A 24,543-nucleotide genomic window follows, 5' to 3' on the forward strand; every position below is an offset into this window, starting at 1 on the left:
CTTTCCCTCTCTCTCTCTTTCTGTTGAGTGCACGTGGCTTCTGGAAAATAAAATAATTTTTTAAATGGGGCCAGAAGGTGGTGTGGTTGTTAAGGCACTAGACTTCCACTTGGCCAACAATGGTTCTAGCCCTAGACCTGGCAGCTTGAAAATAATTCTGAGGAGGAACCAGCAGTTGGCACAATAGCTGTGTCGCTGGACTCCCATGTAGTCAACCGTGGTTTGAGTCCTGGACCTCGTGGCTTAAACAAATTCCAGTGCATGTGCGTGTGTACATAAGATCCCGAGAGGAGAATGGAGGAAAAGGGATTGAGGCATGGCCATCACCCCTGGGGATGATTTCTCACTTTCTGTCTCTCTGTCTCTCTCTCTCTGTCTTCTGGCGAGTGCATGCCCTATAGCAAAAACCTCTCTAAAAAACCAAAAAAAAACAAAAAAAGAAAAGAAAAAAAAAAGAAAAAGAAAATAATTCTGAGTGCATATATATGTGTGCCCATAATCCCCAGAAAAAAAATGGAGAAGAGAATGAGATGTGGCTATCCCTCCTGGAGAGTGATTTCTCACTTCTTCCTTTCTCTTTCTGTCTTCATCTCTTTCTGGCAAGTGTCCTATGGCAAAAACTTAAGAAAAAAAAGAATTAAGAAAACATAAATGGATATTGCAAAATGATGTGTAAGATATCCAATGAACAGTAAGTGTTACTGGCACTTAGAATTTGTATCACCATGTGAAATTTTATTTGCAGTGATTGCCAGAATATTATTAATACAGAATATTTTGAAAATAAATGCCTTCCATAAATAAAAAAGGGGAAAAAATGTTGGGCACTACTTTTGGATTAAGTACTTAAGCAGAATTATTATAATTACATACAATGAAACAATACTGTTCGCTAAGGTATAATTTGATGGCAGATGGTAAAGTTGTTTCACACTCAAATACATGGCTAGAATACATTTTCTAATAAAATGATAAACCCCTGAGTTCTAATTTCTCATCCCTTATGACTATTTGCTTTACAACTTCCCACATCAGCATTTCTCCCCATTTTCTGATGATGTTGATTATTTTACAGAAACAAAACTGTAACACATTCAACTTTCTCATAGATTCATATTGAACTTTCTTACCTAATTTGAATTCTTTGTCAGCCATCTTTAAGAAAATTTGCTTATATCAAACTTGCATTTTTACATAATTGTTGAAATATGATAATTTGTGATGAGTAGTACTATTTGCTTTAACAATTCACTACCAAGAGTTATGAATAGTCTTAAAAAATATTAACAATGGAAATGAGAATCAGAAAGAAAATAAGTTTTATAGCCCCACAATCTCAGTTTTATAATCTTTCCAGAGCTTCATGAAATCTACGTTTCAGCCGTAAGTATGGTATAAATCAGAAATTATCTTTGCTTTTTAAATAAATGGATAAAAATGCCAAGTATTATAAAAACTTAAGAAAACATATATGCCCTGTAACAATAATTTTTCTCTGTATACTGCTAAAATGTAATGGCCTACATGTGGCCTTTTTATAAATCCGTGCCATGGGGACCAGCAGATGGCGTAATGGTTATGTCACCGGACTCTCACCTACTTGACCACAGTTCCAGTACTAAACTTGGAGGCTTAAAACTCATGCCAGGTGTATGCGCATGCTCAAAATCCCAAAAGGAGGATGAAGGAGAATGCTCATCCCCCCTGGGGAGTGATTTCTTGCTTTCTGTCTCTCTCTCTCTCTCTGTCTCTTCAGTGAGCTCACATACCCTATATTAAAAAAAAAACTCTCTCCAAAAAAAAAAAACACCCATGCCATATGTTGTAGTACTTCTTTCCTAAAATGAGTAGTTGCTTTGTTTATGTCATTTTAAAATATGATGGAAAATATTTTGCAAGTAGAGTCGGATTAAATAAAGAGAACAAATATGAGATATTTGATCATTTTGAATAAAAATATGAATAATTTAGAACCTAAACTATTCATGCCTTAACAGAATGAGAGTTGTCCAAATAACAGGCTTGTATTTCCTCTTTACTAACCTATAACTGTAATTTTATCATGAAAATAGTGTTTTTCTCCTCTGAGGATTAGAGAGTTGTAAATAAGTAAAAACAAGAAGCAATGACTTCCTCTTGAATTCCTTCAACTTTGCTTAGCATTTTGTGCTAAATAAGTTCCAGGAGCTACAATTACTAAGAAACTATAGATTTCAGTACAAAAACCAGAAAGAATTGCTGTATTATACACTGAATTTAAATAGGCAATCATAATATGAGTTGATAACAATCACATTCTTTTCTACATAAAACTTCCATTTGTCCTGTGATCGTTCTTAGCATTTTATATAAGGAGGTAAACACAAGAACGTGATTTGCTCACCAATGCAAGCAGAGTAGAACCTGGATGATATTTCATCTGACACTAGAAAGACACTTGGGCTATAGACAGTATCCAAGATTGGGCATAGCTCAATGAAAAAGGTTACCATGTCAATCTGCATCTGCAATACAAACTCCAATACTTCCCTGCTCCCATAGCTTAAATTATTTGTAGACAGAAAAAGATAACTTGCTATAATTTTATAATTGATTGAAAAACTTAACTATAAAGTTTTGGGATTTTTGGCTTTTTTTCTTTGTTTGATTTTTTTGGGCATAAGTGCTTGTAGGAGAGACAGAGAGAGAGAAAGTGAGAAATGATCCCTTAGTAGGGATGGCCACATCACAGTCCCTTCTCCATTCTCCTCCTGGATTTTGGGCATGCGTGTACACACGCCCGATCTGATTTTCAAGCCACCAGATCCAGGACTCAAACCACAGTTGGCCATGTGGCAGTCCAGCACTTTAACTACTATGTCACCTGCCAGCCCCCTTAACCATAAAGTTTTTGAAATATCTATCTAATACTTTCATTTTCTCATTTCTATATAATAGATATACATGATATGGCACTATACATTACATACAATATACTTTTCATCCATCTATTGTGAATTGAATCAACTTGTGTTTCAAAGTGATGGATTATGGATGTGGTCACAGGAAACCCTGAGGCCATCAAATTGTAAGTGTGTTCAGGGGGCAGATTGAGAATCTTGGGCAATCAATCATTTAACTCAGATACTTAAAGAAATTTTACTTTTGAGATTGGAGAATATTATTCATAAATACGCTTATATATGTATACATATCTTTTTTTGAAAAATGATGAATAGCCCTAAGACAAATGGCATGGAGACTTAGTGGAAACAGATGATTTGTATTCATTTGCTCTGGTTAACAAGCATCACTATTAAAAGGCACCACTCTTAAATACAAAAAAACAACAAACAAACAAACAAACAAAAAAAAACCACTCTTTCATTTATTTATTTTTTAAAGGAATAATTTTATTTAACTTTACCTATCTGTCTATCTATCTATCTTTGAACGGAGAGGGAAGAGAAAGAGAGAGAGAAAACAAGCTGCCAGGTCCAGGGCTCAAACTGCAGTCGGCCATATAGGCATCCAGTGCCCTTAACCACCACACTACCTGCCGGCCCCAGAGTACCTCTCTTTTAAAGTTATCAATATAGTTGAGAGTACTTCTCACTAGCACCATTTTTTTTTTTTTTTGAGAGATTTTCACTGTAGGGCGTGTGCGCTTGCCAGACAGACAGAGAGAGACATAGAGACAGAAAGCGAGAAATCACCCCCCAGGGGGGATGGTCACGCCGCAATCCCTTCTCCTCCATTCTCCTCTCGGGATCTTGGGCACGCACGCATACGCGCCCGGCGTGAGTTTTAAACCACCGGGTCCGGGACACGAACCGCGGTCGACTACGTGGGAGTCCAGCGACAGCCATTACGCTAACTGCTGGTTCCCGAGAGTACTTCTCAAAAAAATCTTTTAAGTGTATTCATCTGTTTCTTCCATGAGCAAGAAGGAAAGAACAGTCCCAGGAGGGTCTTGAAGCCACTGCCATCCCTGGCTTCAGTCAGCCCTGAGCCATGGGCATGCACATTCTTGGCATGTACAGGGAGGTCTTCAGACACAAACATAGAACCTTCTCAGTCTTGTAGAGCATTGTGTTTTACTGCTGCACCATAGTCTACCCCTCTTTTTAAAAGTGTATCTACATTTCTCTAATTAGATGATTAACATTGATGTAACTGTAGAACAATTTATTATTTAGATTTTATGCTTCTTGAGAATAAAAATGGTGACTTGTTCATAACAGTAGTCCCAATATTTAACATATAATAGTTATTCCATAATTATTTTTAAAAGCATATAAACTTATGTGCCAACCTAGTGATCTGCATTTATTGCATTTATTTTTTTATCCTCACAACAATCTTATAAAGCAGATGATATTTTACTAATTATTATTATTATTTTGTAAGAAGCCTTATAACCCACTAGTTGGTTAGATAAATTTGAAGTTCCCAAGGATGGTATTTTTACTTTGTTCCAAACTACCTTACCAATCTTTTCCCCATACTCTAAACTCACCCACTCCCTATCCAGCCATGATTAACGTTTCTTACACAATACCATTTTTTTTTAAATGTTGTCCCTTTGCAAATATGGCTCCTCCCATCACACTTTTGACTCTTCTGTCACCCACAATTCTACTTGCATGTTATGTCTTTCCTTTGCTATAGTTCCTATAGGCCTTTGGACCTTCCTCCATAAAGCATCAGTCATTTTATATAATACTAAAACACTTTTTAAATAATTATTTCTTATGTAAATAATTGACTTGTTAATTATTATACTCTGTGCAATTATAGTCATGGCTTTCATCCTCTCTCAGTTTTCTCATTCTTAAAAATGTTGATGTTACAGGGCCAGCAGGTGGCATAGTGGTTGTGGCGCTGGACTCCCTCATGGGCCGTGGTTCAAGTGCCAGATCCAGTGGTTTGAAACTCATGCTGGGTGCATGTGCACCCAATATCCCCAGAGGAGAGTGAATGAGAACAATCGTAGCATGGCCATCCTCCTTGGGGAGTGATTTTTAGCTTTCCCTTTCTGTGTCTCTCTATATCTACAGTGCATCCACATGCCATATAGTAAAAATCTCTCTAAAATAAATAAAATAAAATGTTAATGTTACTACTTGCATTATAGGTATGTGGAGATTGTAGATAAAAAGCACTTAGTAAGTACTCAATACATGTTACACATAATACCAATGCATTTATCTTTTTTTTTTTTTTTTGAGAGGTTTTGCTATAGGGTGTGTGCGCTTGCCAGAAAGACAGGGAGATAGAGAGCAAGAAATCATCCCCCAGAGGGGATGGCCATGCCACAATCCCTTCTCCTCCCTTCTCTTCTCAGGATCTTGTGGGCACACATGCACACACGCCTGGCGTGAGTTTAAACCACCAGGTCTGGGTCTCGAACCATGGTCTACTGCATGGCTGTTCAGTGACATAGCCATTATGCTAACTACTGGTCCCTCAATGCATTTATCTTTACTACAAGTTTCATTACCCCACACAGCTATGGCTGTCTTGATAAAATGTCTTATTTATATTTGTAAAGGAGAGATCCTCTCATTACTACCACAGAGCATGTATTTAGTAGATTTTTACAAATAGTCAATGATTATTTCTTAACAGCTCTTTGGTGATAATTCTGAATTTTGTTTTTCCTTTTCAAAAAGTGGATTGTACATACACCGATGTAAGTTGAATAATATAGTCACTACTAGTGATTGAAACCATTTTGTGTTTACTGCACATAGTATATGACTATTAAACAAAGCATCCATTCAGCTGTTTCACCTTTTGTTGGAAATCTTAGTGATCACTTCTAGCAAGCTAATTTTGCAAGTATCCCCGCCAACCACTTCAGCTTAAGACTGCATATTGTTTCAAGCTCCATGTTATATAAAATGATGCTCATTAAAATGAAGGAATTAAATGGCTTAACATGGGTTAAGTTTTAGACCCAATTCCATATTCTGCCCTTAGGTTTCTAGTTTGTTAATTTGCCAAGGTCGTGTGTACTCAACAGAGAAAAGACAGGAGTGAGAAAGCACCAACTTTGAGTCATGGTCAGGCACAGTCACTTCTTCATTTCTCCCTGCCTTTGAAATTTTGGGCATGTATGCACATACATGGATACGTGTGTTTCCCAAGTCACCAGGTCTGGGACTTGAACCACACAAACAGGCAGGTGCTATCCAACCCCTTAACCACTATGCCACAGCTTGCCCTGCCCTTGGTTTTCATTAATTCACCTATTAATGTCTAATCACTCTAATCACTCTATCCAGTTACCAATACAAGCTGAGAAGAGTAGGCTAATTCTAAACAGAAAACAAAACAAAACAGAAAACTGAGTGGTTATTGGCTACATAGAAACAGATTCTCCTCTTTGTTTGGCTTTATTTCCAAGGGTCTGATTTGTCAGGCTATCATGCTGACAGACCACAATAAACACGTTATCGCCATTGCCTGATGACTGCTCTGTCTGATTGCACCACGGGCCTTAACTCCTGCCTGCAGCTTGTTCTTGGCAGAGAAGTCCTAGTGCTTTTTTAAAAAAGAAAAATTTTTAATTTTGTTAGAGGGTGTATGCACTTGCTGGAGAGAGAAGAGAGGGTAAGTTAGAAAGCACCTCCGCCCAATGGGGGATGGTCATAGTGAAATCCCTTCTCCTTCATCTCCCCTTTTGGGATTTTGGGCATGCATACATATGTGCCTGGAGTGCTTCTTAAGACACTGGGTCTGGGATGAACTGCATGATTGACCATGTGGGATCCAGCCACCCAACCACCATGCAATAGCTGGCCCCCACCAATCCTTTTAAAAGTGCACACAAGGCGGGGCCAGCATGTGGTGTGGTAATTAAGGCACTGGATTCTCACATGGCAAACTGTGGATCCCTGACCTGATGGCTTGCTTTCTCACTTTCCCTTTCTCTCGGTGTCTCTCTCTAATCCAGTTTAAAAATTAATGATGAATAAGGTTAAATAAAATAATTCTTTTTTAAAAAAAAGTAAATTGCTAAATCAATTTCAGGTTATTTGGCAACTTCACATTATGGAGTCTTGTAACCTTTGAATATGGTGTATGTCTCCTTGGATTTATGTATTATTTAATTTCTCTAAGCACAGTTTTGTAACTTTTGGTGTACATGTCTTTTGTGCCATTTACCAGATTACCTCTACTTTATATTTTTGAGAGAGTTTGGTTTGTTTTTTCTTGTATTTGTTTGTTTGCTTTTCATTTGCCAGCGGGGTTAGGGGATCAGAAAGGGAGAGAAAGGAAGAGAAAGAGAGGGAGAGGAAGAAAGCACCCTTTGATATGGTATGCTCATGCAATGATCCCTTCTGCATTTCTCTGTCCTATTGGGATTAGGGGCATGCATACACGTGTACCTGGTATGTTTTTGAAGCCACTTGGACCAAGATTAAAACCACAGGTGGTCATATGGAATACAGCTTTCCCTAACCAGTGGGTATGGGGCCACCGATTATCTTTTTATCATTGTACAGGATATGTTTTTGTAATTTATTTTCTAATTGTTTATTAGTAGTACATTAGAGTACAGTTTATAGTCTATACGTTTTTTTTATTTTTATAAAACATCAGAATTTTTATTGCTTTAAGAACACAGAATATGAAACAAATGTGGAAGCTTCATGAACTTACGAGTCATCCTTGTGCAGGGGCCATGCTAATCTTGTATCTATATCATTCCATTTTAGTATATGTGCTGCCAAGGCGAGCACTACATATTTTATTCTTATGTCATTGCTGAACTCATTTCTTAATGTCATCTATTAACTTTTTAGTAGATTGCATTTGATTCATAACAAATAAACATGTCATCTGCAAATAAAGAGGTTAATTACATTCTTTCCAATGTAGTTGCCTTTTACCTTTTCACTTTCTCCTATTCAATAGCCAGAATCTCCAGCATAATGTTGAGTGTAAGAGGTGAGAGCAAACTTACCTTCTCCCTGATCTTATGTAGAAGGATAGGTCTTTCACACTAGCCTGGTAGTTGTATATTTTCAATAGAATTTTTTTTATTATATTGAGCAAATTCTCTCATTTCTATTTTGCTGAGTATTTTGTTGTTCAGGGATGGATGTTAATTTTTGTTAAATACTTTTGATATTGTTATATGGTTCTCCATTTTTTATTTTGTCATTATTATAAATTATATTTATTAATTTAAAAACATCAGAGTAACCATATATTCTAGAATAAAGTCCAATAGATTAAATGGAGAATTATCTCATCTTCTATTTTCTCTAAGTTTTGTAAAGAGTAAGTAATATTTCTTCTGTAATTTCATCAATTTAGACATCTAAGCTAGCTCTTCTCTTTTTATGTGATATAGGGTGTGTATACTCAACAGGGAGGGGTGGAGGGAGAGAGAGAGAGAGAGAGATAAAGCATCCCCTGGGGGGATAACCACACTATATAATCCCTTCTCAGTCTCTTCTCAGGATTCTAGGCACGTATGCGCGCCTACACACATATGCCTGGCATGTTTTTCAAGCCACTTGGTATAGGATTCAAACTATGTAGTCAGTCATGTGGGATCCAGCTGCCTTAATCACCATGCCACCTGGTTCACCCAAGTTATTATTTTTTTTCTTTGTGGGAAAATTTCTCTACTAATTCAGTATCTTTAATAGACAAAGTCTTACCTGAGTTATCTGTTTTCTGTAGTTACTTAAATGAACTCTGGAAGTTTTCTTTGTCCTACAAAGAATGTTTTCACCTCATTTAAAATTTCAATTTTATTGGAATAAAGTTGATCATAACACTCACTAAGCATTTAGTAGAATAGAAGAATCTGTAATGGCATTACTTTTAATATTTCTGATTTTAGTAATTCATATCTTCTCTTTTTCTTTTCATTTGTTTTTTCTTACTCATATTTATCTCTGGTGTTCATTTTGTGTAGTTTATTTTACTGTCTCTTCAAGTTCAGTATTTTTGTCTTCTTAGGTGTTTAATTGGTTATAATCCCATATAGTACATCTTTTATCTCACACATTATAGCTTTTACCTCTAAAAAATTAATTTAGGTCTTTTATTTCCATGTCTACTTAGCTGTTTCCTTATAAGGAATATAGTTTATAATAGTTCAAATATCTTTAATACTTAATTTTAACATTTGTTTCTTTTCTGGGTCAATTTTAATTTGTTGAATTTTCTCCTCATTATGAATTATATTTTACTGCTTTTTTACACCTGATAATTTTGAATGGATTGCCACATACTGTGAATCTTTCCTTATTAAGTGCTGGACACTTTTTTGCCCGTAATAGTCTTGAATATTTTTATAGAATACTATTATGTTACTTCTAAACTGTTTGATCCTATTGGGTCTTGCCTTTATTTGTTAGGCAAGACCAACACACTGTTTAATATAGAGTTATTATTTCCTATAACTGATGCAAGACCTTTCTGCTGGTCCCATAAATTGGAACATCAACTCGTGGGAGCATAATTCTTGGGAATATCCTTTCTTGATGTTCCCATGAATCACAAAGTTTTCTATTCTAGTTGGTCTTCTTCTACTCTTAGGCCTATATGAACAAAGTAAAGTCTTCTGTTTGGGTCTATTCTGTTCATTCTTTATCTTGCCTTAGATAGTTTCATCTAACACAGGCACTAAAGAAGATTGTTGAGTATTCAGGAGGCACATTCTTCAGATTTTCAGTTTTCTATTTTTCAGCTCTCTGTTACACTTTATTTTTATTTTACTTTATTTTTAAGGTTTTGACATAAGGTGTATGTGCTTTCTGAAGAGAGAGCGAGACAATGATAATGAAAGTGAGAAATAACTCCCCCACCCCACCCCCAATAGAGATGGCCATGCTACAATCCCTTGTCCTCCATTTTTGGACCCCAGCAATTTTCTTCTCTGGATTTTGGACATGCATGCACATTCATGCGGTATGATTTTCAAGCCAACAGGTCCAGGTCCCAAACTGCGGTCCACCATGTGGGAGTCTAGTTCCTTAACCACTGTGCCACCTGCTAGCCCTTTTACACTTTACTGAGAACTCTCGATACCTTGATCTCCCTGCAATGTCTTTATCACTCAAGGAGCTAACTGGGCCAGTTATCCCTCTGTGTGCCATGGCTTAGAGACAGTAAGCTATAGGGCTAGCCTCATTTGTTTCCCATATCTCAGGAATCACTATTGTAAGCTACATGAAGCACCATATTTAAAAAAAAATAATATACTTTGTTCAATTTAATTTGGTTTCATGAGGCAGAGTATATCTATTCCATCTTGATTGGAATCAGAAATCTCTTCCACAAGATTTTTTTAAAAATTACAAGTAACCTGGGAACCAGCAGTTAGCATAATCGCTATGTTGCTGGACTCCCATGTAGTCGACCGCGGTTCGCGTCCCGGACCCGGTAGCTTAAAACTCACGCCGGGCGCGTGTGCATGTGTGCCCAAGATCCCGAGAGGAGAATGGTGGAGAAGGGATTGCAGCGTGACCATCCCCCCTGGGGGGTGATTTCTTGCTTTCTGTCTCTATGTCTCTCTCTCTGTCTATCTGGTGAGCACACGCACCCTATAGTGAAAAACCTTTCAAAAAAAAAATTACAAGTAACCCACTATACATAATTAATTCAGACAGGAAGAAATATCAATGGCCAATAAATACAAAAAGATACTTAGTAAGAAATTTAATTATGTATATGAATGTCCAATTTAAAAAATGACTTGCCATTGTTAGCAAAATTGTCCTGAAGTAAACAATACCCTGTAAATAGTAGTGAGAATAATACAGTCATTTTGGAAAATCTGGCACTAGATATTAAAATTTAAGAAAATAATATATCATGTGCTACAGTAATTTGCTTTCAGAGAATCTAACCTCAAAATTAAAAGGAACCATGCTATAAAGTGATAATCATGGCAGTGAAATGGCAAAGCAGAGAAAATTCTCAAATATCCATAAGTAAATACTCAAATGCATGAATGTATTATTGGTATGCTATGGGAAACAAATTAGTTACTGAAAAGAGTATGTTCATTTTCATGGGCCTGAAGCAATAATCATGATATATTGTTCAATTAAAAGAGAAACTTGCCAAATTCCATTAATAATATAATCAAATCATCTTGTTTAAAAAAATAGAAATAGAAAAGAACAATGAAAAAGCAAAATGATAAACACCATCCTAATATTTTTTCCCCATCTGCAGGGCATGTTGGAAATGTTCCATGAAAAAGTAATACATTTTTTAATAAATTTATCTCTGTCTCACATTACTTGCTATACTGAGCAGGTATTACTTTCACAATGAGGTTTTTTTAAATGTTATAAACAATTTAATATTCCAGGAATATTGCCAACCACAGTCCAATATAATTTGCTTAAATATTCACCCACATATTGAAAGAAAATCAATAAAGAGAGCTGCTTTACTTGTGTATGTAATGAAACTTGGGAGTTAACAGAATCTACTGTTTATCTAATTGCAAGAGAAATTACTCAGTAGATGAATGATATAGGAGATTGTTACCATTTAGCATTTATTCTGAAAACAAGGCACTAGAAATGACAGGAACATTTTAAAATGCTTTAATGTACCCTGTACTTTGACTCCTGCTACTCATTGCCCAAGGATATCATTATGTAATTTAAAATGAGACCGTTTTAACTAATGAACTGATTTTTTTTTTATGTTTTTCTTGTTCTAAATTAATCAAATTTAAAATTTTTGTCTTGAATATTTGTTGTTTTAATGTTTTGCTCTTTTTTTACCTCTATAGTTTTCTTTTGGGTCAGTCTTCTGTTTTATTGGACTTCCTTAGAACTTCGTCTTATACCAGTAATATTATGATTACTAAGTATGAATATGCTTTCACTGCAAGATTAGATCCCTTCCAGCTACTCAGTCAAAAATATTTTCTGACTTGACTGTTGGTTAAATATACTATACAAAGTGGGACCAGCAGTTAGTGTAATGGCTATGTTGCTGGACTCCCAGGTAGTCGACCGTGATTTGAGTCCCGGACCTGGTGGCTTGAACTCATGCCAGGTATGTGTGTGTGCGTGCCCAGGATCCTAAGAGGAGACTGGAGGATAAGGGATTGCGGTGTGGCCATCCTCCCAGAGGGGTAATTCCTCGCTTACTATCTCTCTGTGTCTCTCTGTCTTTCTGGCAAGCTCACGTGCCCTATAGCAAAACCCTCTCCAAAAATAAATAAATATATAAAAATATATACTATACAAAGAAACAACCCTAAACTGATTCATAGGTATGAGTCTTTTGAATTCATCAAATCAAGGTTTGCCTGCAACATGGTCTCACCCTAGACTTTCACCTTCCAAAGATAGTCAAAACAAATTTTTCATAATTTACCATAGTTCAAAGATTTTCTACTACTTTTGGAAAATACTGGATGAAACGTATTCACATATATATAACTTTGTTTAAATTTCCTTTTTAAAACAATCCAAAAAAAATAGAAAAAGGTGAATGTAACAGACTTCTCTCATCATTTCAAAAAGGTGACATATTAGAAGAAGGGATTCTGTAATCTCCCTGGGGAAAATAATAGCTGAGTTTATAGATTCTCACTATGTGCTCAATGCCATCTTAAGCAATTTATGTATGTCTATTTATTCCTCTCAATAACCATACTTTAGCATGTACTATAGGGCACATACACTGGATGGAAAGAGAGACAGAGAGAGAGAGAGAGAGAGAGAGAGAATGTGAGAAAGCATCCCCCAGGGGGATGACCACACTGAAATCTCTTCTTCATTTTCTTCTTGGAATTTTTTGGTCACACATGCACACGCTCTCAGCTGTTCCTCAATCAGCTTGGTCTGGGACTCGAAGCATGCAGTCAGCTATGTGGGATACAACTGCCTTAACCACTATGCTACCTGGAAAGCCCACACTGTGCTATTTTTTATTACTATTTTTAGTCACATTTTATAGATATAAAAATATAGGTCCCAGAAGGCTTAGTATTTTAGAGTAAGTTATCTTAGTGTCAAGTCAGGCTGAAGGGTCACGTGGTTATATCCATAATTGCCACATGATAGCACTCCTATAGATCATTTTAACTCACAATTTTAAATCTTAACTCTTCTGAAAATTGTCATGGTATCTAAAAATAATTTTATTATGAAATTGAACAACCTAAATGTTAACATTATACAGTAATGCTACAATCATATGTATTATCTACTTTAAGCTCTTGGGGTCGTTTTTTTTAAGTAGAAATTGATTTTTGTTCCAACTCAAAATACATAAAAATAGATTTTCTCACACTCTTAGAATTATAAAAGAGAAAAAGTATTGAAGTGATATTTCATCCTCATGTGCCTCTGAAACATTCATCGTTAAAGGAAGCCAATAAAGAAAAGCGATCTCTCATCTCCTCACAAAGAGAGGGCAGGTCTTCTCTTATTATTGCTTAAGTATGCCAAGAGTTTTCAAAATTTGCAAGGTGTGAAAGTTTGGTGGACTGTCTTTTCTTTAGATTTTCTGTTGTGGTGAATATAACCAGAAATAACTGAAGTAAAGAAATGAAACTGTAAGATACCTTTAGAAGAAAGACACTAAGGGAAAGTTGATGTTGTAATCATGTTTCTACAAATAGACGGTATGCAGAAAAAGAGACACTGCCTCAGTGCTGAAAGAAAAATAGGCTTATGAGCCAGCTGGTTTACACAAATTATCTTGACATTACAGTTTCATCTAATCACACTGAGAATTTAGAGCTCATCAAGCTCTGTACAGTCGATTTCTAGCATGCCAACCAATGACTGTACCATCATTTATTACCCACTTTGTTATAATATGAGTTACTCAATCCCATTTCTCTCATGCCCTTAGTCACACTTCTGTTGTTCTTGTTAAGCCCTTTCTGACTCCTTAAAATGTTTTTTTAAAAAAACTTTTACTCAATAACATATTTTATATAAATTCTAGTCTGCTATATATTTAACTTTTCCATTGATCTCTTCCTTGCCATCAGTTTTCATTTCATTTGCTTTCTAATTCATATAGTCACGTCTCCATAAATGTGTACTACACAGAGACACATTCATGCAAATACACATGAGTGGGAATAGTATGTGATTGCTTAGAGGTTCACTGTATAATGTGAATTGCCTTCCAATCTCCAGAAGTTTAGTCAGATTTTATTTAATTCCATTTAGAAATTTAAAAAATAGGCAGTAGAGAGAAGAAAGGTGATTTTTGTAATGCCATATAGAATCCAAATAAGAGCTCAGAATTCTTATCTCCTTGAAAGTAGCCTATCTAGGAGCCAGCAAATGGTGTTATGGTTACAATTGTGGGACTCCCATGTAATCAACTGCCTTTCCAGCCCTGGACCCAGCGGCTAAAAACTCAAGCTGTGTGCATGTGTATGTGTGCCAAAAATCCTGAGAGGAGAATGGAAGAGAAGGAATTGTGACATGACATCCCCATTAGGGGATGATTTCTTGCTTCCTATCTCTTTGTCTCTCTGGTGAGTGCATGCACCCTATAGGAAAAAAAAAAAAAACTCTCAAAATAAAAGGAAAAGAAAGTAGACAATCTCATTTATCTAAATCATTCACTTACTTAGTCTCAATTCATTAGTCAAATAGCTAAAATGCACACATTCTACATACATGTCAAACATACATGTATACTAACATCAACAGTGGCAATAATAATACAAATTTAGCAACAAGGGTAATATAATATTCTTTGATCTCCTGTTATATGCTCAGAAAGAATGTATTATTCACAAGGAAAGCACCATGCAGCCTACAACAACTCTAGCTGTCATAACGGTTGTATAAATTGGGTGTCTTAAACAACAGAAATGTATTTCTTCAAAGTTTGGAGACTGGAAGTTGAAAATCAGTGTGCTATTGTAGTTAAGCTCTATTCTTAGCTTATAGTGGCCACTTTATCTTTTTTCTTAGATAAGATGGAAAAAAAGAGAACAAGGGAACTTGTGCTCTCTGGTATTTCTCCTTATAAGGACACTAGTCCTTTCATGAAAGTTCCCCCCTCCTCACCAAGTCTAAATCTAATTAACTCCCAAAGACCCCCATCTCTAAATACTGCCATGAGGTGAATTGGGGCTTTAACATATAAACCGGGGAGAGGGACACAATTCAGCCCATATCCCAGCCCCTAATAATGTGTGCAGAATGAGTGAGTGGAGCTCTGGTTCAGGTATCTGTGTTCTTCTAATCCACATTTCTGAATAGGTCTAGGCTGATAGTGTCAGAACAAGAGGAAAATAAAAAATGAATAACTTAACTGGAATAAAGATGAGAAATGTACGGCATGTAAAATGGTTTCTACCACAAAATCCCTGCTTTTCATTCACCTCACATTCATCATTTAACCTCTGAGTCCATAAATGGGGGTAATAATCTTCCAACCCTCCATCATTCACCTTGGTGCCATAAAGATGAATTCAGTCTGTTCATGATGTAGTTAGGGTTCCTCGGAGACTGGCTGTGCATATGGAGCAGGTTTCAGTAGCTTCCTTTCTCTGATAATGAATGAAGAAGTATTTATCACTATGACTTTTTTAAGCTTGTTTCAACTTGATGACATAGTCTTTATTTCATAACATCCTGCTAGCAACATGATTTCCTGATTGAATTTAAACTAAGTCTTAAGAGTTGTTTAAGGATCACAAATTTTTGAAAAGATGAAGAGATTTCTCACATGCTTCCTTCCCCCACACAGGTACTCTCTCCCCCGCTTTCGCTACCCTACACCAAGATGGCGCCTTTGTTACAGTCAATGAAGTGCATTGACATTTCATTAAGACCTGAAGTTCATAGTTTACACTAGGGTTCATTCTTGATGTACATTCTGTGGGTTTTACAAATGTAAAACGGCCTGTATGCGCCATGATAGTAGTGTCTGACCTCACAAAAACTCTTCTGTGCTCCACCTTTGCATCCCTCCCTCCATAATAACCCCTGGAACCACTGATCCATAATTGTCTTTTGTCTTTTTCAAAATGTCAGCATAGTTGAAATCACAGTTTATAGTCCTTTCCGATTGTCTTCTTTTCTTATTAATACAGACTTAAGACATTTCACATCTTTCCATGGTGTGATAGCTCATCTCTTTTTAGCACAGAATGGTATTTCTTTGTCTAGATGAACCACAATTTATCCATTCTCCTACTGAAGGACACCTTGGTGCTTCCAAGGTATGGCAGTTATGAATAAAGCTCTTTATAAATATCTATGTGCAAGTTATGATGTGGACATATTTTCATTCATGTTTTCAGCTCATTTGGCTAAATACGAAGAAAGGTGATTATTGGATCATATGGTAGGATTATGTTGAATTCTATAAGAAACTTTCACATTGTTTTCCAAAGTAACTGTACCATTTTGAATTTCCACCAGGAGTGAGTGAGATTTCTTATTGCTCCACACCTTCCTCAGCTTTTGGTATTGTTAGTGTTTTGGATTTTCCAAATTATCACAGAAACATAATGTGATCTTGTTGTATCGATTTGTAATTATATAATGGTATGTGACATTGACCATACTTTTCATTTTTTACTTGTCATCTGTGTATCTTCTCTGGTGAAATGTCTTTTCAGATCTGCACATTAAAAAACAAAACAAAACAAAAAAATGCCGGAGGAAATTCTGCACATTAAAAAACAAAACAAAACAAAAATATGCCAGAGGAAATGTATGCTTGCCTGAAAAAAAATAAAATAAAAAAAGGAAAGGGAGAAAGCACCTCCAATGAGATGTGGTCTACAATTTTTTCATTTCTCCATTCTGTCTGGTTTGGGGGTACCCATGCACACATGCTTGGCATGTTTTTTAAGCTTCTGGGTTCAAGGTTTGAACCACATGATGGATACAATGTGGAAACTGGCTCCTTTAACTACCAGACCAAGGGTATGACCCCAGGTTGACCCAGGTTTTAATCAAGTTGTTCTCATTGTTGAGTTATCAGCTCTTTATGTATTTAGAATGACAATATTTTATCATATGTATCTTTTACAATTTTTAAAAATATATCTATAGTTTGTCTTTGTATTCTCTTGAAATTCTAATTTTTAATATATACTGCATTATATTTTCATACTGTTTTAACTGTCCAGTCAGTACTTACATTGATAATGATGATAAACATAAAATTTTCTTTGTAGTGCTTAGGTAGGACTTGACAATTCTTCAATATTAATTTGTATATATAAATATTCTAAATAGGAAAAAATAGAATTTAAGATATCTAAATAGTTTGAGTAGGTCCTAAAACTCTAGTGTATTGCAAATAATCTTAAGAAGCTAATCATTTAAAAAATATAGTCTGTTAGGACCAGCAGTTAGCGTAATGGCAATGTGGCTGGACTCCCACGTAGTCGACCGTGGTTCAAGTCCCGGACCCAGTGGCTTAAACTCACACTGGGTGCATGTGCGTAGGTGCCCAAGATCCCAAGAGGAGAATGGAGGAGAAGGGATTGCAGTGTGGCCATACCCCCTGGGGGTTTGATTTCTCGCTTTCTGTCTGTCTCTCTCTATCTGGCTGGCGAGTACATGAGCCCTATAGCAAAAAACCTCTCAAAAAAAAAAATATATATATAGTCCATTAACTAGTAATATTTTACAAACACATTTTTTAGACTTTCAGAACAGGTCTATGTGAAGAACCAAATGAATCCCAAGCATCAAAATAGCTGATCTGTAAACATAAGAATTAAGTTTACAATGAAGTATGTTTTAGCAACCTATAGATATCAAAATCCTGAAAGAATGTTTTGGTCTATTTTAAAATAAAAATCTGAGTGTGTATTTCGAATCTTTAGATTGTCTGGATAGTGAGGGAGGAAAGAGATCACAGATTGCCCTTTATTTACTGATGCTTTGGAAACAATATCCGTGATAGTTCAGAAGACAGCCAATTAATGGTTTTGGTGGTGTGTTAAATGCTTGAGTAAGGTTGAGTTATTTAATAATCACAAAAGCCCTTTACTGCCACTGGAGTCCTAAGATTAAATTCCTAATTCATATTCTCTACCAGCTTTAAACCTGGCACAGCAAACTAAAGGGTAAAAGCGAGAAATCTCCCCCCAGGGGGGATGGCCACGCCTCACTCCCTTCTCCTCCATTCTCCTCTCGGGATCTTGGGCATGCACGCACACGCACCCGGCATGAGTTTAAGCCACCAGGTCCAGGACTTGCACTGTAGTCAACTACATGGAAGTCCAGCGACATAGCCATGAGGCCAACTGCTGGTCCCAAGGGTAAAACTCTTTAAAACATTCTCTTTCTTCTTCAGATGGTTTGTTGATAGAATTTTTAAAATTTGTTTACCTTTTGTATCCTTCATTGGTTTTGTAACAAATACATCAAATCAGATGGGTTAGAAAACAAATGGATATTTCAATACATGTTTTACAAAGAAGTTATTATATAGACAGATTTGTGGATACATTTCTATTCTGATTCTAGAGTAGGGGGAAAAATTAGTAGACTGCTTTCCTCTTGATAGCCACAGAAACATTCTTCACGAGAAGGTCTTAGGAAAACATTTTGGGAATACTTAATTGAATCATTATGCCCACCTTCCTACTTTTCTCATTTCCATATGGAAGTGAGGCCAGAAGTGAGTTCAAAGGGACAAAACTAGTTAAGAGCTAAACTTGATTTCTGTCCTTGTTCCAAACTGCATTCTCTCACGTGGACTACTGTAATAGTCTTCAACAGTAATCGGTTTCTGTGGAATTAATTAAAACCCTCCAAATCTTTTGTATCCCATCTACCTAGTAATCCAGATCCTCACATGACAGACTCATTTCAGTTGGGTCTGAGTTCCTGTATTACCCCCTTGGGGAAGCCAGAACTGACTTCCCATTCACATTAGCTTCTCCAGTGTCTCAGTCCTATCGCCATGTTTCTTTTTCTTCTCCCTTCTTTGAAATTGCCATAAGGTACATGTACTCTCCAGAGAAAGAGAAAAGAAGAAAGACTCCTCCCACCCTCACTGGTACTGCAGTGGGACACAATCACACTCAACCCTTTCTCCTCTGTTTTTCCATCTTGTTAGGATTTGGGACACTGAGACTAGGATTGGAACCACAATCACCTCTGCGAGATCCAGCTCCCTTAACCACTAGACAATAGTACCATCCCTACTGTGTTCATACAGCATTATTACTGTATGAACCTATCTTCCATGTGTGTGTGTGTGTGTGCTCTCTGTCCTCACATTAGAATGTAAGATTAATGAGGGCTATCTTGTTTAATATGGTCTCAGCAATTTTATATATGCAAGCATATTTGTTTTACTTATGATACATAATGTTAGTATATTTAACTTTTTTTCAATTAAGAAAAGCAGTAAAATAGCACCAAATGCTCATTTCCCTTTGAAATGCATGGCTAGTGAAGTGCACACAGGTTCAGGGAAACCACGTTCTCTGTCCCCAGGGCTGAGCAGTCTGAGCCTATCCTAATACTCTTGATCTTTTAAACAACATGAGAATTACACCTTCAAGAAAAGGACGAGAATTATAGGTAATATCCACATGTTATGCGATGCCACATTTCAGTGGAAATAAAGGAAAACTGAAGTTACTTTAATTCAATTCTACCTTTTGGGATCCTATCATTTTCCTCATTAGGGTGAAAAAGAATCAAAGTATAACATTAATCTTAGGACACAGAAATAATGATGATTCCTAAAACCTAGTCTTTTTTTGGGATGATGACCATACCACAATTCTTTCTCCTCCATTTTCCTCCTGGGATTTCAGGCATAAGCACACACACACACACACACACACACACACACACACACGGCATGATTTTCAAGCCACCAGGTCCACAACTTGATCTGTGGTTGACCAAATGGGAGTCCAGCACCATAATCATTGTACCATCTGCTGACACCGAGAGCCAAGTTTTTATGGAACAGGTAAATGGTTACCATCTCCTGATCAGAATTTGCAGGATGAATTTTTAAAATAAATGGTATTAGAGTGACTCTTAGAGTCTAGGAAGGATGGGGTGGGAGTAGAGGGGAATAAACAATGTAGCTATCAGTCAAGAAAATTGCAGATAGATAAGAGGAACAAGTTCTAGTGTTATAAAGTATAGTAGATAACTATAGTTAAAAACTTACTGTATATATCTTCGACGAGCTAAAAGAAAGAGAATTTTGAATGTTCCTAACACAAAGTATTGACAAATAGTTGAGAGCTGATTATGTTAATTATGCTGATTTGATTATATTTATACTCTTATACTGAAAAATCCCATTGTATTATATACCATAAATATGTACAATTATTATATGACAGTAAAACTTGGGAACTAGCAGTTAGCATAATGGCTATGTCGCTGGACTCCCACATAGTTGACCACGGTTCACATCCCGGACCGGGTGGCTTAAACTCAGGCCAGGCATGTGTGCATGCGTGCCCAAGATCCTGAGAGGAGAATGGAGGAGAAGGGATTGCGGCATGACCATCCCCCCTAGGGGATGATTTCTCGCTTTCTGTCTCTATGTCTCTCTGTCTGTCTGGCGAGCACACGTGCCCTATAGCGGAAACCTCTCAAAAAAAAAAAAACTAAATAAGTAAAAAGGGAAAGATATTGGGGGAAAATGGATAGAAAAACTGTGGCACATATACTCAATGGAATACTCTTCAGCATATACTCTATGACTGAAGCTAATATAGAAACACAGTATATCGATGTAAATACAGATATAGTGTGTGTGAAGAGGAGGGTCTGAGGAAGGACATTTCGAAGAAAAATAGGGAGGCAAATCATTAATGGCACAAAGAAATGTAATATTATCTGTTGAAGATATTTTGTAGTTTTATCAACTGTACTAGGAAGAAATGTTCACCTGTTGAAATATCCATTTTGTAAGCCAAATAATAATGTGATTGAATGTATAAAAGAAAATGAAATTTAAAAAAATTATTGATTTTTTGCCAACCAAGAGTTCATTTAGGAATATGTAAATTAAGATTTCATATATCAAAGCTAAATTAATGCCTATTTTGACTTAAAATACAGAAAAAGTTCCTATGTCCTGTGTACAATGATTTTCCAAGAGAATTTGCTGAAGAATATAGTCATTTCAACTCTATAAAGATAATAGAACTTAGTTTTAAAATAACAGCTCAGTTATATCACTTAGTATTATCTAAATACTCATCTACTACCTCAAATCTACCATGAGGTAGTGGCTGATTTTCTATTAGGATGTAAGAAAGTCATGGAATGTTTTTCTATGCAAAATTTTGTCACGACTTTCCTGACAACTCAGTAGGTTATGATGGATAAAGTATAACACAAAATACATGAGGGGCTCTTTCTAAAGGTTTTGGTTCTTTTCTGTGTATATCAGTGATCGGTGTTTAATAAAGTAAAATAAAACAAGATAGAAAATAAGCTTGTCTAATAATCCTATAAAATATGTGCACAAAATCTATATTATGTTTTTCTTAGACATCTTTTGTATAGTGGGAAAATTGACCTTAATGGGGAAAAAAAAAGAATATTCTCTCTTATTTTTTTTTTTTCGAAAGGTTTTTGCTATAGGATGTGTACACTCACGAGAAAGACAGAGACAGAGAGACAGAAAGCAAGAAATCACCCCCCAGGGGGGTTGGCCATGCTGCAATCCCTTCTCCTCCATTCTCCCATTCTCCTCTCTGGATCTTGGGCACACACACACACACACACGTCTGACGTGAGTTTAAGCCACCAGGTACGGGACTCAAACTGTGGTCAACTACATGGGAGTTCAGTGACATAGCCATTAAGCCAACTGCTGGTCTCGGAAAGAATATTCTTTAGTATGAGAAATTACCATCGCTAACAGTTTAAGATACAAAGTCCACAACATTTTGACTTTGAGATATTCAATTTCCTTTGGTGAATAAGTTTTACAAAGACTATATAAACCTTATGTAGAGTCATGTACCTTGTAGATTATTAATAAATCTTATCTTAAAGAATTATTTTATTTGGGACCAACAGGTAGTGTGGTGGTTAAGGCACTGAACATTCCCCCATGGCTGACTACTGTTCAACTCCCGGACCTGGCGGCTTGCTTTCTTACTTTCTGTCTCTCTCTCACTCTCTCTCTCTGGTCAAATTTAAAAAATAATAAATGAATGAATAAATAAAATTAAAAATAATTCTAGAAAATAATTATTTTGTTTAACTTTATTTATTTATTCATTTATTTATTTATTTTAATTTGACCAGAGAGGGACAGAGCAAGAGAGAGAGAGGGGAAGTGAGAAAGCAAGCCTTCAAGTCTGGGACTTGAACCATGGTTGGTCAGGTGGGAGTCTAGTGTTTTTAACCACCATGCCACCTGCCGGCCCCTGACTATTAATAAATCGTAATTGACTCTTCTTTGACTGCATTTTGTTAGTGAATTTCTCCAGTCCCAAGCCGAGACTGATTAAAACTCACCCCATATTAGCTAAGAGACCTCATCTAATAGCTTAAGCTGTGTTACTAAATAATACCCACCACAGCACTCGCTGTTTTCTGAAACAGTTTCCTTTCCATTCCAACTCAGTTACAGGTTGAATACTGGCACAGGTCCCACATTTCCTCTACTTTTTTGTTTATTAGTCTGTTTAAAGTATCCTAAACTAAGCACTTGTAGGGGCTGAGGAAATCCCAATTCTCTTTGCCAAGGCCCAGAAGGGTTATAGACTACATTTCATTTTCCCCTGATGTCGTTTGACAGTCTTGGCATTGCTAGAGCCGAGTATATGTTCACATGTTACCAGTAGTTATACTCACAGTTTTAAACGTGCATCACCAGTGCCCACTGGAGTCCCAGAGGAGTGAGTTTGGCAGGAAAATGGTCTCTCACTGTTCCCCCAGGTAGACTATCTACACCTGTCATTACCTGGCCTCTATATGCAAATGAAATAATCTTCCCAATTTGTATTTGGGCAAAATGCCATTGAAACAGATGGACATGAGTGTATGTAACTGGGAAATTATGCATATACATTAAATATGCGGATTATGAGCATAAGTCCTTTCTAGGAATATCTAAACATCTGTCTACACTGAGCTCTTGTGTATACTGTTTACACCATATGCCAGCACAGTGGGAGGGCCTTGTCAGAGAGGCAAAAAGGAATATTCACAAATTTTATGAAAATTGTTTCATGGGATGAACTTGAACTTGCCTCACCCTGGGCAAAAGAAACATAAAAAAAAATTGTGAATTTCTTTGTTATTATTTCAAATAGCAAATTTTAAAACTGATTTTGGCAGCAAAAACAAAAGTTTTGGATATTACAAGAAAAATAAAATTTAAATTCTGGTTAATTCTAAAAATGTCTGTGATGTGCATGTGTTATTTAAGCCTTGATGGATTCATCTAAAGGTTCATGATTACTTAATTTGAATCCTTTCTGTTTAAAGCCAAACTTGCAGATCAAGCCAATCAGCATTTTCTAAAACAAATTTTTCACCTACTTAATTGTCTATATCTCTTTATCTTTCAAGGGACATAATATTACAATAATAAAACAATGTTTTAGTGTTGGTATTGTTTTAAGTATTATACAGATAGAGGCTAGCAGATGTCCTAGCAATTACACCTCTGGACTCCCACATGACCGATTGTAGTTCGAGTCCCAGACCTGGAATCTTGAAACTCATACTAGGTACATGTGTGTGTGTGTACCCAAGATCCCAGGAGGAGAATGGAAGAGAAGGGATTGGGTCATGGCCACATCCCTGAAGGGTGATTTCTCACTTTCCCTCTCACTGTCTCTGTCTCTCTTTCTCTCTGGTGAGTTCACATGTCCTAAGGCAAAAAAACTTAAAAAAAAATATACAAATATAGGGACCAGCAGTTAGCATAATGGCTATGTCACTGGACTCCCATGTAGTCGATGATGGTTCGAGCCCGGGACCCGCTGACTTAAACTCACGCTGGGCATGTGTGTGTACATGCCCAAGATCCCGAGAGGAGAATAGAGGAGAAGGGATTGTGGCATGGCCATCCCACCAAGGGGTGATTTCTCTCTTTCTGTCTCTATGTCTCGTTTTTCTGGCAGGCACACGTGCCCTATAGCCAAAAGCCTCTCTAAAAAAAAAAAGTTATACAAGTATAAATAGTCATCATTACTACTTATAAAATTATATTTTTTAATTAATACTATTTATTAAATCAAACATAAAATAAGTACTATAATACTACATTATTTATTAGTATGTATAATGTATGTTTCCAAAATCTTAAAACTCAGTAATGCTCAAGGGAACTAACAGGTGTATATTTCTTTTTTTTTAATTCTTTTTTTGGGATGGGGAGGGGGAAAGGATTTTGCTATAGGTTGCATGCACCTAGGCAAAGACAAAGACAGAGAGACAGAAAGCGAGAAATCACCCCCTGGGGGGATGATCACACTGCAATCCCTTCTCCTCATTCTCCTTTCGGGATCTGGGGCATGCACGCACACACCTCTGGCGTGTGTTTAAGCTCCAGGTCTGGGACTTGAACCGTGGTTGACTATGTGGGAGTGCAGCCACATAGTCATTA

The 24,543-nt window shown here is 36.5% G+C and overlaps 1 protein-coding gene and 1 non-coding gene across 2 annotated transcripts in view; one reads left to right on the top strand and one right to left on the bottom strand.

Moving 5' to 3' along the window:
* KHDRBS2 (KH RNA binding domain containing, signal transduction associated 2) overlaps positions 1-24,543 on the top strand; it is a 528,464-nt gene that overhangs the window by 262,329 nt on the left and 241,592 nt on the right. The window lies entirely within an intron of this gene.
* On the bottom strand, positions 7,623-7,730 carry LOC114007937 (U6 spliceosomal RNA). Its single transcript, XR_003549505.1, has one exon. It is a non-coding gene; the product is annotated as a U6 spliceosomal RNA (small nuclear RNA).

This window comes from Tupaia chinensis, unplaced genomic scaffold, assembly GCF_000334495.1.
Source record: "Tupaia chinensis unplaced genomic scaffold, TupChi_1.0 Scaffold000256_1, whole genome shotgun sequence".
Lineage (NCBI taxonomy): Eukaryota > Metazoa > Chordata > Mammalia > Scandentia > Tupaiidae > Tupaia > Tupaia belangeri.